Source organism: Bos taurus, chromosome 10 (assembly GCF_002263795.3).
Source record: "Bos taurus isolate L1 Dominette 01449 registration number 42190680 breed Hereford chromosome 10, ARS-UCD2.0, whole genome shotgun sequence".
NCBI lineage: Eukaryota > Metazoa > Chordata > Mammalia > Artiodactyla > Bovidae > Bos > Bos taurus.
The window spans coordinates 9,140,972-9,155,000 of NC_037337.1; the positions used below are offsets into that span (position 1 = coordinate 9,140,972).

The 14,029-nt window shown below is 37.6% G+C and overlaps 1 protein-coding gene and 1 non-coding gene across 4 annotated transcripts in view; both read right to left on the reverse strand.

The window, feature by feature from the left end:
* The window catches only part of AP3B1 (adaptor related protein complex 3 subunit beta 1), a 235,871-nt gene that overhangs the window by 41,419 nt on the left and 180,423 nt on the right, over positions 1 to 14,029 (reverse strand). The window lies entirely within an intron of this gene.
* Positions 7,690 to 7,768, reverse strand: MIR2284Z-1 (microRNA mir-2284z-1). The gene has a single exon (NR_107793.1). It is a non-coding gene; the product is annotated as a microRNA mir-2284z-1 (primary transcript).

The following is a 14,029-nucleotide window of genomic DNA, read 5'->3' on the forward strand; positions in this document are numbered from 1 at the left end:
TCTGACCATCTTCTAAGAATGTTGCCATTCAGTTCCTGACGCAGCTGGCATGTTCTCATGCCAACTCATGATCTGACCACATTAAGGAATGGCTCAGGAATGGATGCCTGGCCCAATGAGTACCTTTTCTAGGATTTTTGGATTTGGCACTTGGGAAGTAGGGTCAATCTCTCTCAATTGGCTAAAAGTCTGAGATTTAAAACTCTAATATCTGTGGCCACATTTCCTGCCGTATTGCTCAGCAAGAAATAAAACAAAGCACAGATGAGAGACAGAGAGCCCTGCTCGTATCTTTGGTTTGGGTGGTTCTTAAAGCTGACATATTCCTACCATTTCTGAAGCATAGTTTTCTGTAAAATACTCTAGGAAGTGGAACCCCCTGCCCCTTTTCTTTGGTTTAAGCCAGTTCAAATTCAGTTTCTGTCATTTAACTCCCCCAACTCTACTACTAATCAGGATTAGTCAGATTTCAGTATGCTAACTGGGGGACTGGGGAATAAAATCATAATGGGAGAATGTACTTTCTCATTCTTTCCCCTAAAGCCCTGGTAGAGATGTTATGGTGAAACTCATGCATGGCATCTGATTAGGTTCAACCATATGAGTACCAATTCTGTAGATCAAAGAGTTGAATTAGAGCAAAAATAAAAGCAAGAACAAACAAATGGGACTATGTTAAACTTAACAGTTTTTGCACAGCAAAGGAACTGCTGACAAAATGAAAAGAGAATCTACTGGACAGAAGAAAAGATTTGTGAATGATATGACCGATAAGGAGTTAATACCCAAAATACATAAACAGCTCATACAATTCAACATCAAAAAAACAAACCACCCAATTAAAAAATGGGCAGGAGATCTGAATAAACATTTCTTCAAAGACAACATACAGATGTCCAGCTGGCACATGAAAAGATACTCAACATCTTTAATTATAAGAGAAATGCTGATTAAAACCACAATGAGATATCACTTCACAACTATCAGAACACACACGTCTTCTCTATCCATTCATCTACTGCTGGACATTTTGGTTGCTTCCAGACCTTGGCTATTGTAAGTATGTTGCTATGAACACTAAAGTGCATGTAGTTTTTCAAATTAGTGTTTTCTTTTTTTGGATATGTACCCAGGAGTGGAATGTAATATGGCAGTTCTATTTTTCGCTTTCTAAAAAAACCTTCATGTTATTTTTCACCAATTTACACTCCTACCAACAGTGTAGACGGGTTCCCCTTTCTCCACATCCTCACCAACAACTGTTGTGTTCCACCAATGTAAATTGGTGGAAGATAATATGGAAGTACCTCAAAAAACTAAAAATAGAACTACCACCTGACATTTCACTCCTAGATACATATTCAAAAAAAAAAAAGAAAACACTAATCTGAAAAACTACATGCACTTCAATGTTCTTAACAACATATTTACAATAGCCAAGATCTGGAAGCAACCAAAATGTCTATCAATAGATGAATGGATAGAGAAGATGTGGTGTGTGTACACATACACACACATATACATACAGTGGAATACCACTCAGTCATAAAAAAGAATAAAAATTCTGCCATCTGCAACAACATGGATGGACTTGGAGGGTTTTATGCTAAGTGTAATAAGTCAAACAAAGAAAGACAAATACTATATGTAGAATCTAAAAAAGAAAACATACTAGTGAATATAACAACAAAAAAGTAGACTCACTGGTATAAAGAACAGACTAGTGATAACCACTGATGAGAGGAAAGGGAGAGGAGAAAGATGGGAGTAGGAAGTTAAGAGGTACAAACTAATAAGTATAAATTAAATAAGCTCCAGGGATATATCATACAACACAGGGAATGCAGCCAACATTTTATAACTACTATTATAAATGGAGCATAACCTTTAAAAACTGATTCATTATACTGTTCATCTGAAACATAAATAATTTTGTACATCAACTATACCTCAAAAAAAAAAAAGAGAGGAAAAAAAAAAGTGGAATTAGCAATTCTTAAAGTTCCATCTAAAAGCCTGCTTTGGTTCCAGGCTACTCTCTTTAGGGAAGAGGAATTCTTGATGTGCCCATACTACTCACTGAAGTTCTATGTTGAGGCTACAGAGCAAAACCCTGGCTAATAAAAGACTGGTTTGCCCGTCTTTGTTCTCTGACTCTATGTCTCCCATGGGTATCTTGGGGAGAAAGGTGAGCAACCACAACCTCACATCTGGATTACTCCTATAGCCTTCTAGTTGGTCTCCTTGCTCCTATTCTTGCATCCTACAGAGCACATACTGAAAACAGAAGACAGTAAAAATCAGTTAAAATAAAGTTACATCACATCGCCTCTCCGTTCAAAACCCTTCAGTGGCTCCCAATTTCATTGAAAATGAGACCTAAAAACTCTGATAAAGGCCGATAAGGCCCCATATGGCCTGGCCCCACTGTGTTTCTTTGACCTCGTTTCCTGTTACTTTTGAACCCGCAACTCCCTTCACTCCAGCCACCCTGACACCCTTCCTACTCCTTGCACACACCAGTAAGCCTCCCACCCAGGGCCTTGGCACTGGATGCCTCCTCCTGGAATGCACTATCTCCAAATACTCACATGGCTCGGTGTCAATATACCTTTGCTCAAGTGTTTCCTTCTTAACGAGGTTAACCCGTTTGCATCTCTTCCTTCTGATTCCCCTTTCTTCTTTCTCCATAGTCACTTAATACCTTCTTGGATACAATATACATGATCACATAATTTGCTTATTTGCTATGTTTATTATCTGTCTCTCCATTTATTCCTTGATTTTATGTTCAATTTATAAAACACAACTGTATCCATTTTTAGAACTCAAAGTATAATTCTTCTACTTTAATTTAGTCTACAGAGATCTACAGATAATACACTACTAGCATTGGTCATAACTATACTTTAACAGATGCTGAGTGCTCAACACTCTTCCTAAAAATATTACGGTCTTTCAAGGAGCTTACGGTGTTGATACCCTAAAAATATTACGGTCTTTCAAGGAGCTTACGGTGTTGATACCCTAAAAATATTACGGTCTTTCAAGGAGCTTATGGTGTTGATAAGTGAAGATTATCAATATTAATATTTGTTGGTTTTAGGATATGACTTGACCAAAAATTTCCTAGTGCATATAATTATGCACAAATGAAAAATACCATATTTCTTAAAGGTACACACAAAGAACAATTTAATAATTAGAAGGATTTCTATGATACAAACACTAATTCTTAAAGTATCCAGTTCAGGTAAAAGCATTATTTTCCATTAAATATTGAAACTTGTATAAAGAGGATACTATGAAAGACAATATTTTTAAAGTTTTGATTTAATTATTTAATTGCCAATGTTCAAAGAATTAAAAATTTAGCTAAAGCAAATGATTTGGGTTATCTTCACTATGATTCCTGAGAAGGTAATTAGCTCAGTAACTGTAATAACTCTAAAATATAAAGCCGCCTTCTAGAGTTAACAGAACAAAAAGCATCAAGTAACAGTGAGATAATCCTCACAAATCTTTACACAGCATATGTTTAAATAATAAAAGTCATTTGTGTACCTTTAGATGGTTTATGAAAATAACCAATCAATTCTGCAGACACAACATTATTTCTAAAGGAAATCTATGTGACTCATGATGCCTGTAGATACACAGAGACAAACCACACATATTTTATCAGTTTATTACAGTAAGCAAATAAGCGTGGAATGAGAGTGCTCATAACTGTCTACTTAGCGCTTACTGAAACATTTATAAGAGCTGTTATCTTCCTAATAACAGACAGACAGCGTGCAATTTTAGAGAGGAGAAAAGCTTCATATTTTTTAACACTTCACTAAAAAGTAACTGAAGAGTGTAAAATGAAAAATACTCTGTGCAGTTAGCTGGTAATGGACCATATTATCAACTCAAGTTAGATTTATAGGATACAAACTAGTCACTAATAGTTATTTTATGACATAGCATGTCTGCTTTTTTTTTGAGATTATTAAGATTAAAGTTGTAAAACTTCTTTCAAAATGATTGAATTATAAAATTTAAATGAGAATTGAAAATAAAACAGGGAGTATCAAGTAAGTGCCTAAGAATAAACCTTGTTCAACATCTGCGTTACTATTTCAGAGATGACACTTCCACATAAAGCTTTATGAAAACAATGTCTTCTAGTCTTTTGCTTTAATCCACATTCAGGCACTTAATCGTTTTTAAATATTATCAATCTACTCTGTTTTTGGACTTCAAAAATATAAAGGTCTATAGTACATAAAATACTTTCTTTGTATCTAATTTTGTTTGGTTTATTTTATGGCAGTACATATTTAGGTATATGATTTATAAAAAAAAGACCAGAAAACAGTTGTAAATAAAGATGCAGTTTCATCTTTAAAATTAGCACTTTTTAAACCAGTGTAAATCTCAAGTGGTAAGAACCGTAATGCAGAAAGCTAGAGTATTGCTTTAGTTGCCCAGTAAACTGTAGAAAGTGAGCCCACTTTAATATTTAGTATCGGGTCCAGGTGGCAGAGTAGTAAAGAATCTGCCTGCCGATGCAAGAGATATAAGGGTTCGATCCCTGGGTCGGGAAGATCTCCTAAGGAAACAGCAACCTATTCCAATATTCTTGCCTGGAAAATTTCATGGACAGAGGGGCTTAGCAGGCTATATCGTTCAGGGAGTCACAAAGACCCCACACGACAGAATACACACACACTCACACACCTAGTAGTTGTTTAGTTGCTAAGTTGGGTTTGACCCTTTTGCGACTCCATGGACTGAAGCCTGCCAGGCTTCTCTGTCCATGGGATTTTCCAGGTAAGAATCCTGGAGTGGTTCTCATTTCCTTCTCCAAGGGAACTTAATGAACCAGGGATCAAAATGGTGTCTTCTTCACTGACAGGTGAATTCTTTATCATGAGCCACCAGGGAAGCCCCTTAGCACCTAGTACAGGATTTAAAAAAGCAAACGGCAGTACACCTATGGCTGATTCATGTTGACATCTGGCAGAAACCAACAAAATTCTGTAAAGCCATTATCCTTCAATTTAAAAAAAAAAAAACAAAGGGCAAATTTGTTTAACTGTTAGCTAGAACAGTATTCTAGAAAGTATCAATGATTGCACTAATTACTCTTATTTTAGTCATCAGTATATTCACCTCTCATTTTGGTAACAAATAAAAGTGTATTTGCAGAAACAGCTGAGTACATTATCAACAAACATTTAGTGAGAACCTTACTTCACGCATGGTGTTAAGCAGGCTCCAGCAAACTTGGCCTATCAATCAAAACTAGTCCACTGCTTTTGTGTAGTCTGTGAGCTAAGAATGGTTTTTACGTTTTTAAATGTTTGAAAAAATAAAAAGAAATAACATTTTGTGACACTAAAATGATAAGAAATTAAAATTCAATGTCCACGAAGTTTTACTGGGACACTGCCACATTTCATTCATTTCTATATTGTCTCTGGCTGCTTTGCCACAGTGGCACAGTTGAATGGCTGTGGTCTGCAAAGTTGGAAACATTTACTCTCTGGCCCTTTACAAAATGTTCACTGACTCCCATAAAGGATGTGTTCTGTTTTCACAGCTGTTGAGAGGAAGGTAAAATCAGTTTATAATAATATCCTATTCTTTCCTCTCCCCAAAGGAAAACTTATAATCCTCACTGTCAATATTCTACTTTTTAATAAATCTGAAATCCAGAATGATGTGTATATACTTTTATATAGTTGTATATATTATATATTCCACTTTCATAGAGGAATAGTTCCAAAACTATGGATACAGATATGTTATACTATTCTACTATTTTTTTTTCGTATATATTTTTTTTGTATTTCCTTTCGGACTTCTGACTTAAAGTGAAGTGAAAGTGAAGTCACTCAGTTGTGTCCAACTCTTTGCAACCCCATGGACTGTAGGGTGCTAATAAAACCAAAATAAGCTGGTTTCCAAAGTGTTTAGCATAAACCTTCCAATAATGGGCTACAATAAATTTCGTCAGAACCAGAGCATATTACACAAGAACAGAACAATTTTGTGTGGTTATCTGACAAATATGATAATCATATGATCTTAGCAGTTCACCTGCTTTCTGACAATATCAATGACATCATATGAAAAAAGAAAATGGTAGACCCTCTTCCTTTTGAACCAAGCTCAGAACTGAACTATGGCATTGTGTTTGACATCCTTATTTCCCTCCAACAACTACTTGAGAAGTCTGATGTCTTTTGTATTCATTTTCTTCTTTTCTGCTGTCTACCACCAGCTTAGTTCAAGTCCATCAGTGACACTTAAAACATTAAAAAAATTTTAAATTTGAAATGGCAAAAGAAGTGCAGTTTATTGAAAACAATTTCAAACAGTATGGAAATCTTTAATCGTAATTAATGATTTGCTGTACCTCCCAAGTCTTTGCTCGCCTCTTATTTCTGCTTGCTCATTCAAATTGGCCTCCCTGTCTCTTGACTCTTCGCTCTGCAACCTGTACCACAGACTGTCGTAGACTGTACCTCCCTTATACACTCAGTGAGGAAGTGGGTTAGAAAGTGTTGAGCTTCGAAGCCAGATAGATGAGTTGAACCTCTGGCTCTGCAACTTACTAAGCCTATGACACTAAAAAAGTTACTCATACTCTAGAGACCTCAATTTTCACATCTGTGAAATGGGGAAACTACCATCTATCTTTCAGGGTTGCAAATCTAGGCTAAATATTGGAGGAGTGAAGGGCCTGAAGGTGTTAACATGATAGGCACACGTATGGGAGTAAGACATAACTTCAGAGCTGAAATAAAAGAGTATCTGGATGAAATTCTGTACAGGTCAAAATCTGGAATGGAACAGATCAGAGAGTCTGTGAGGTTACATATGTCACAGGTTGATAGTATACACAGTGAGATCTTTCTGGGAGACGTGGGGCTGGAGAGATTATGTGAAAGACACCAAGATCTTCATGAATGGAGGCAAGTGATGAACAGATCCCAAGACGAGAATAACAAGGGAAGGAAGAGGGTGTAAGATGATGGAATGGGCCTCAGAAGAGGAAGGAACATAAGGATGGAAAGGGAATGGCCAAATGCAACATCTGGGCGCTTCACACAAGCCATCTTGCTGTTAATAATGATTTTGTCAAAGAATTCTAGAGAATTCTGAGTGAGGTCATGCTGAGAATATCTACTAAAGGACAGCAAGATCCAAAGGGAGACCCTAAGGGGGAAAGCCAGGCTTTATAATAGTACTTTATCAAAGTATGTGAGGGGAGTGGTAGCTGTTCCACACATTAATTTCACAAATGAAATTAGGGGCCAGCAGCATCTAAAAACTGGCCATGCTGCTTGCACTGAAATGAACTGTAACTTAGGAGGCAGAGGGATGGGGATGTCATCTAGATGAAGTCCGCGAGGAAGGAAAACAAGGATGTCTTAGTTGATGTACAAACTGGAAAGGCACTTTTATTACTGCTCTTTTCAAGTAGCAGGTCTCTGCAGGCACACATTCTTTGAATCTAACAAAGAAGAAAAGGATCCTTTTTACATCAGAGATGCCAATCGGACAAACTATAAGTTGCTGAGGAATTCCTGATGTAGGGAAAGTTTGGGGAAATGGGTTCTCTGAGAGCAAAGAACTAGGTAGCTAGCTCTCTCTGTCACACACATACACTTTTTCCTGATCTGTGTACAAATACTGGGTTAGCCAAAAGTTTGTTCAGGTTTTCCTGCAAGATGTTATAGAAAAACCCAAACAAACTTTTTTGCCAAGCCTATGTTTTACATCGGAGAAGGCAATAGCATCCCACTCCAGTACTCTTGCTTGGAAAATCCCATGGACGGAGGACCCTGTTAGGCTGCAATCCATGGGGTCGCTAAGAGTCAGACACGACTGAGCGACTTCACTTTCACTTTTCACTTTCATGCATTGGAGAAGGAAATGGCAACCCACTCCAGTGTTCTTGCCTGGAGAATCCCAGGGATGGGGGAGCCTGGTGGGCTGCTGTCTATGGGGTCGCACAGAGTTGGACACGACTGAAGTGACTTAGCATAGCATAGCATGTTTTATATTCTCCAGTGAGGAGGTAGGCAGGGACGACACAGGAAACCCAAAAACCTCTGGAGTCCACATCTGTGACAACAAAGCCTCTGATAAGAGAGACCGTGGGTTATGACACGGGACCCTTAGAGTCTCTGGAGTCCATGTCTGTGGCAGCAAAGCCTCTGATGATCCACCTTTATGTTCAGTAAAGTCAACTGAGGATGAATTTTTCTGGCTGAAGACCGAGGAGCGGGGCCTCAGTGCCTGTATCTGCACCAGTCCAAGTTCTCAGGCTACCCCTATGTTTGGCATAGGAAACCCTTCTCTTCAGAAGCAAGAAAGGCTATGGTACCCTTCTTGTCAGGTAGAGTTACTGGTGGCAGTGGTAAGAAAGAAAACATTAAATTTTAGAAGAACTTAAAAGTTATTGATGAGAAGAAACTTATTAACTTCTCTGAGCCAGAATTTGTAAAATAAAGGGTGCTATGTGCCCTGTGCTCAGTCATGTCCCACTCTGTGTAGCCCGCCAGGCTCCTCTGTCCATGGGAACTCTCCAGGCAAGAATACTGCAGGGGTGGCCAATTCCTCCTCCAGGGGACCTTCCCCACACAGGGATCAAACCTGCGGCCCCTGTGTCTCCTGCACTGCAGGCGGATTCTTTACCCATTGAGCCATCAGGGAAGAAAATAAACGGTAATTCTACTTTATTTGTAGGACTCTTTTATAAGGATTCAGTGAGATACTACATATGAAAGTGTTTTGGAGCTGAAAGTACTCGTCTTTTGTTATCATTAAAGACAATGTTTATTAGCAAAAGGAAAAAAACGCTGGCAGAACAAAGATCAGAATTTACCACTTTTAACTGTCATTTCTGTTAAGCAATAAATAATCTATGATTCTTTAGCTTTTTCAATAACCAGAAAGTATTCCTTGTGATAAAGGGAAATAAAGGTCAGTCCTGAAAGCTAGTGGGGAAACTTCTTCTTCAGAGAACTACAGGAAGTGGGAGCAACCAGCATTTATGATTTCTTTCAAAGATTGATGATAACGGAGGGAATCTTATGATCTTAATTATGAATCAGTATCCTTAGTCAGCAGAATAACTTTCAGAAGCAAATCAATAAAAGGAGATTAGATTTTTAAATTATCAGTTATATAATAAACTAGATACCTTAAAATGAATTTCAAGCGATAATTTCCTAAGCACACAAAATTTATGATGTGGTGCACAATCTCAGAAAAGTCTGAATGCCCTAACATCATAGGAAGACTACTACACTTTGAGATATTTATACTTCTTTACTTCATCAGAAGTACCGTATTAATAAGACTCCCACCATCTACCATCAGTACTGAAATTACAGAAGTCCACTTTTATGCTAATTATGAAGAACTCTCAGTGTTTGCACATGTTGAAAACAGCAATGGAGAATATCACTTAAAAATAAAGTAGTAAAGGTAGCCAGAGGCACTGGATGGGGCACTAGATCAAACTGTTAGGACTGGGGTTACGGCTTCAACCTCAGCCACACGTTAGCAGTGAGAACTTAGCTAAATCACAACCTCACTTAGTTTCTGCTTTTCTCTTCTGTAAAATGGGGCTAATTATACATATCCTGTCTACTCTCTGAGCTGTTCTCAGGATAACAGGAGATTGTATATGTGAAATTGATTTTTAAACTGTTCAATAAAAGGCATTACTGGGATTATTAGTAAATTGAGTTTTCAGTCAACGTTAAAACATCAATCTGTCTGATAACATAGGGTCTTGAGGTTAAAAGTACATATCAAAAAACTGAATCACCATTGGAAAAGGGCTTTTAAAACAATATTGCTGTATTTATTGATAGTACCATCCAAAAGCCTTTAAAAAAGTAATCCCTTCCCCCACATCCTTTTTTTGTTGTTGTTAGTTGTGGGTGACGAGGACTGTTCTCTAAAAGGTTTCTAAATGATGTTGATATTAAAAAATATAGTATCACCATTTAACAGCCTTTTAAAGAGCAGGCCCTAGCCTGGTCTTTGTTAACAACTGAGGGAGAAGGGACTATTTTTTCAAAGGCTTTTAGAGGATGTTGTTAAAAGAATATATAGTGACATCATTTAAAAGGCTTTTAAATAATAGTTCTCCTTCCTTCCCAATTGTAATGTCCTTGCCTTTCATTTGTTTTGTACTACAAACTGAAAATGGACAAGCCAACGTATTATTGGCTATGGCAGGCATTTGCTGGATGGAGGATGATGCATTGCTTTAAAAAACGTTGATGTTCAGGAATAAATGCAGCTCTTTGAGAACACGGCACAGAACACTGTACTCTGAGCACAGTTCTATACTGGCCACCCACCTTTTCATTGAGTCATGGCACCCTTTGCTTGTTTTCTCTTAGAGTTTCCTAAAGAAGAGGCCATGCAAACAGGAAAGGAGTCATAACTAAGCCATTACAAGAGTTCCAGCAACATAAATGTTATCCTATTGCCCACTGATACTTAAGTTAATTCTCCCACCCAACTTACAGCAAAATCTAACTCCTATTCTGCTATTGTATTAAATTATTTCTCCCCTGCTGCTGCTGCTAAGTCACTTCAGTCGTTTTTGACTCTGTGTGACCCCATAGACGGCAGCCCACCAGGCTCCCCTATCCCTGGGATTGTCCAGCAAGAACACTGGAGTGGGTTGCCATTTCCTTCTCCAAGGCATGAAAGTGAAAAGTGAAAGTGACGCTCAGTGCTGTCCGACTCTTCGCGACCCCCATGGACTGCAGCCCACCAGGCTCCTCTGTCCATGGGATTTTCCAGGGAAGAGTACTGGAGTGGGGTGCCATTGCCTTCTCCTTATTTCTCCCCACTATCCCTCTAATTTTAGACTCTACTTCACCAGGAGACAGCAGTGGACACTTAAAGAGTTCCTTTCCTTATTTAGCTCTCAGGGAGAGGAAAAACTAACTCAACTATTTGGTTCAAAGCACAGTCAGTAAGCTTTGAGATAGGTTAGCTTTTATTATCTTTCACCTAACATACCAAAGAAAAAGTATTAGCCCCAGGGGTATCACCATAAAATAGGAAAAAACTTTTAATTTCCTATGCTGCATTTTTTTCATAAGTGTCCTTTCATTTTAAAAACAGAAATTCCTACAAAACTTTGATGAAAAAAATAAACCTTTAAAAAACCTAAGCAGAGTCCTCCAAACACACTGCACTTTAGTTCTAAATTTCAGGGTATCCCTATTTTTTGCCAGTCTTGCACAAAGAACTCACTTGTTAGTTCTATGATTTGCTTAAATAATTTTTACTTATGCTTTACTCTAATAAATCATATGACTTAATTAAATATCAAATATTAACCATAATACAATGTTCATCTCAAGTTCCAACTGATCTATTCAACTGCTCCTGACCAAATTCAGTCCATAAGTGATTTGAGTCACATTCCATTTTGACATTCTTTATAACTTGATTTTCATATGATTATTTAACTTTATAACTTTAATAAGACTACTTAAGTTTATTCTTATGAACCATGTAAGCAGAAAAATGCTGTCGAGAGAAGAATTTCTTTGCATGATTTAAAAAAATATAACTTTAGAATTCTGTTGTCTTAACAGCATGATTTTTTTCTGCCTATGTGATAATACTTACGTTTTAAAATGTCTTAAAATTTCTGCATAAACAGTCATGTCATTTGAGACCTGCTTCCATTATCTATTGAGATAAATCAATGTTTCACTGAGAAATGCTAATATAATAGATTCTAATAAAATAAAATTGGTGAAAACTTTGAAATAAAAATTCTGACTTAAAGAAGCATCAAAAAGACAGCAACAGGAAAATACAGATGTATAAAATTTAATTTGATATGATTGATTTGAAAAATTTCAAATTTCTCTTAATTTGAGTGCTCCTGGGTGACTGCAGCCATGAAATTAAAAGATGCTTGCTCCTTGGAAGAAAAGTTAAACAGCGTATTAACCAACCTAAACAGAATATTAAAAAGCAGAGACATTACTTTGCCAACAAAGGTCTGTCTAGTCAAAGCTATGGTTTTTCCAGTAGTCATGTATGGATCTTAAGAGTTGAACTATAAAGAAAGCTGAGCATTTGCTTTTGAATTGTGGTGTTGGAGAAGACTCTTGAGAGTCCCTTGGATGGCAAGGAGATCCAACCAGTCCATCCTAAAGGAAATCAGTCCTGAATATTCATTGGAAGGACTGATGCTGAAGCTGAAACTGCAATACTTTGGCCACTTGATGTGAAGAAAACTGACTGATTAGAAAATACCCTGCTGCTGGGAAAGACCGAAGGCAGGAGGAGAATGGGATGACAGAGGATGAGATGGTTGTATGGCATCAATGACTCAATGGACATGAGTTTGAGTAAACTCCGGGAATTGGCGATGGACAGGGAGGCCTGGTGTGCTATAGTCCATGGGGTCGCAAAGAGCTGGACATGACAGAGCGACTGAACTGAACTGACCTGACCAGAGTTAAGTAAAACCGCCATAAATAAGAATTGCTTGGTTAGGTAGCTGGCCATAATCCCCACAGGAGGGCTCCATTTGAATTTTAGGAATAGTGAGTGATCACCATCAACATCAAGATCTGGGAGTACAAGCTTATCTGTGGTGTTAGGCTTTGGCTCTCCATCAGAATGCCCTCCATAATGCCATGGCCTTACCCTTCCACTCTTCCACAATTTGAAAGATGAGGAATGAATATCTGAGTAATCTTCTTCTCCCCAAAGGTGCTATACATGAGGTGATACACAGATAATGGATCCCCAAAGGGATGTGAGTCTCCCCCACACAATCTATAAATACGTAATGATGCATGGCAGGGGAGAATTAAGATGGCTAAACAGCTGATTTTGAGATGAGATTTTCCTGGGTTGTCTATGTGGGCTACCATAACTGTATGGATCCCGTAAGGGAAAGCAGGAAGCAGGAGAGTCAGTGTTATAGGGATGTGGTATAAAGACAACTCAGTCATTGATGGCTCTGAAGACGTAACAGGCTATGAGCTGAGGAATGTGGGCAGCCTCTAAAAGCTGGAAAGGCAAGGAAAAGAATTTTCCCTTAGAACTTCCAGAAGAAAACACAGCTGTACTAACACCTTGATTTTGGCTTGGTAAGACCCATTTTGGACTTTGACTTCCAGAATTGTAAGATAATAAATTTGCATTTGTTATACACCACTAAATTGGTCGCAATGTAGCAGTAATAGGAAACTAATAAAGTAATTATGATATCTATTTGGAAACTACTGTTCTAAATTCTTATGTTACAAAACCCACCTGTGGAGTCTATGGTATATTTATTTGCATACATCTTTCAATGGCTGATGTGTGATCTGAGAGGCATCAAAAAATTCTGCTTTCCCTATCGTATTTTCCCATTGGACTTAAGAGCCAACTAGCATAGACATTAATTAATTTGAGTAGTTTTCAAACCCGATAGTTACTTGTCAGAATCATCTGGAGGACTGGTTTATAAGAAATTCACCTCTACTAAGAGTCTTTCTATATTTTTAATGACTTTCACCCATTTGGTTGTTTATAGGTGCTGAGAACCACCAAAGGCTCCAATTTAATGCTCTGAATATTATCTGAGACTACTTCTTAACACTCTTTGGTTAGTATGTGTTAGTTTTTCTCATTAAATATACATACAGAAACATTCTGTATGAGTTCTATACAAGCAGAAAGGGATTATAGTAGTCAGACACTTAAGGACAGTTCCTAAGGCAGACAAGTTTCCCGGGAGGAAAATGAAGGAACCAAGAAAAATATAAGAGGGTGGGGCTAGGTTAGAAAAGGAGAGAGTAGGTATTACAAGAGTGATAATTCTGGAGCACCTCTTTACAATGCGAACAATTTTTCTATCACCATCTTTTTCTGAAACAAGTACAATAAAAATTCAGATTTTTAAAACAGCTATACTGAGTCTCTGAATCAGGATTCTTAACCCTTTTAAAGTACTCATGTAAAAGTTAACAACATAAAT